A 797-nucleotide genomic window follows, 5' to 3' on the forward strand; every position below is an offset into this window, starting at 1 on the left:
CGGGGCGAGGGAGGGCTGGCGCGGCGCGGGCAGGCTCGCCGCCCTCGGTTGGGACCCCGGGCGCGCCTGCTTGAGGGCCTGGGTTTTGTCCTGAGTGGGTCGGCGAGGCAGCGAGGCAGAGGCTAACCTCCGTAACCTCTGCACGCAGGCTGCCCTGTTTGCAGGCTCTGTGGTGTGCAGCACGCACAGGGGTGCTGCTGCACTCCCGGTTTGGTTACTGGGCACATCCCGGACTCGAGTAGGGGAAGCGCACATCCACTGGCCGTGCAGATGTTACCAGCTCATTGTGAATGTGAATTGCTGGGTCTGAAATATCAGAGGGGCCCTCGGGTGTGTTATATATTTTAGGAGCACACATAGAATTTGTTCTGCCTGAACACCAGCGGCGCACGAGTCAGGCTGACATCGCAAGGCTTGGCTTTCTCATGTATCATGACACCGAAGGACCACATGCTCACTGGTGATGCCTTTGCAGCACTGGTACCATGGGCTCCTCAGCCAGCGGCTGCTGCATGGTGGTACCCGTGATATGGCCTGTCAGCTCCCGCAGGGCAAAACCCCCAGGCAGGAGGGGCAGGAGGGCAAGAGGAGCTAGCTGCTGGACTGTGAGGCCCAGCGAGGCAGTGGGGAGCTGTGCCCCTATGCCACCCTCGGCACTCAGCCAGCCCTCGCCTCCTTGCCCTGTCGCCCCCGTGTGTGCAGGGGGGGGGCATGGGAGGGAAGAGCCAGTGGGTACTCTGGTGTGCGGGACCCCGGGATGGCCAGAGACTTGGAGCAATGCTGGACTGGGCATGGGA

This window comes from Haliaeetus leucocephalus, unplaced genomic scaffold (genome assembly GCF_000737465.1).
Source record: "Haliaeetus leucocephalus isolate CR32 unplaced genomic scaffold, Haliaeetus_leucocephalus-4.0 Scaffold2, whole genome shotgun sequence".
In the NCBI taxonomy this organism is placed as follows: domain Eukaryota; kingdom Metazoa; phylum Chordata; class Aves; order Accipitriformes; family Accipitridae; genus Haliaeetus; species Haliaeetus leucocephalus.